Genomic DNA, 1263 nt, shown 5'->3' on the forward strand with positions numbered 1-1263 from the left:
ATTAGAAACACTTGATACAATGTATTTGGGTACATTTTTAGTTTATATATCCATGAAAAATAATAATTAATAGTAAGATGTGAATTAAGCATCAATTGTATTTCTGCTTTTTATTACTCTAGTTTAAGCTGCTGAGAATCTTATTCACATAAAACAGTGCATGGGACGGTGAAGGCAGCGCGATGGTGATTGGACCCAGCATTGTGCCTGCTGAGTGCTGTCCTGTAGTTTCCAGGGCTAACCCAGCTGAGGTGGAGCCACTATGGCCCTGAGTACAGGGATCCTCAGACTGACAAGGAATATTACTGCTGTGGCAGAAACTGAGGAGAAATTGATTGGGGAGCTCAGGAAGACTCAGCATATCAGAGCTGCCTCAGTGATGAAAACATGCTGTGTTTGAAGACCTGTTGATCAGTACATTCACCAACATGATGATGAAAGGAAACAAAGTACTGGCCCGATCCCTCATAATACAGACTCTGGAAGCTGTGAAAACGAAGCACTTTGAGAAGTATCTTGCCGCTTCTTCAGCAACAGGCAACCATTGAACGCAGCCCCTACACCATCTTTCACCAAGCACTAAAAAACTGGGAGCCTGTGATTGGGCTGTGAAAGCATGGCCATTTCTGTCAGGTCCCTGTGCTGCTAGCCCATTGGAGGCTATGAAGTGGATGATTACTGAGTGCAGGGAGGAGCACTGAGGATGGATGCTGATGCCAGAGAAGCTGCTGGAGTGAGCTGCTGGAGGCTTTTCACAACCAGTGCCCTGTAGTTAAGAGGAAGCACGACACGTACAAGAGGGCTAACACCCACCATGCCCTGGCCCACAACTGCTGGTGGTAGAGGGAGGGTAGAGGCTCCTGGACGAGCCCAGCCTCTCTGCTGCAAGAAACAATGTGAGATACTACTACAATGAAAAATGCCGTGATGCAGGATACACCTTCTTTTGAAGGCCAGGCAGGCACGCCTCACAGGACAGATGGAGCAGTGTGTTTACTGCCTGTTAGTCCTTCCCTTGTGGGCTAGAACGTGCTCTCCCTGCTCTGTCTTCTGGCAAAGAGACAATATTTGGACTTGGATTTTCCCCAAGAAACTTAGAGTGCATCTTTTCCCTCTGCTGGGATGGACTTTTGGGGGATGTAAAAGGAAGCATTTTACTTTCAGAGGGTTTATTACAAATTTCTAATCCTGAACTGTGTAGCACTGTCACTTATTAAAACCAACTGGAGGAAATTAAAAAAAAAAGTGAATGGGAATGGAGTA

The 1263-nt window shown here is 45.9% G+C and overlaps 1 pseudogene; it reads left to right on the forward strand.

The window, feature by feature from the left end:
* Positions 1-199: 199 nt before the first annotated feature.
* Positions 200-843, forward strand: LOC119001761 (28S ribosomal protein S7, mitochondrial-like; annotated as a pseudogene).
* The last annotated feature ends 420 nt before the right edge of the window (positions 844-1263 follow it).

Source organism: Sturnira hondurensis, unplaced genomic scaffold (assembly GCF_014824575.4).
Source record: "Sturnira hondurensis isolate 20B ecotype Veracruz unplaced genomic scaffold, ASM1482457v3 Scaffold0017131, whole genome shotgun sequence".
NCBI lineage: Eukaryota > Metazoa > Chordata > Mammalia > Chiroptera > Phyllostomidae > Sturnira > Sturnira hondurensis.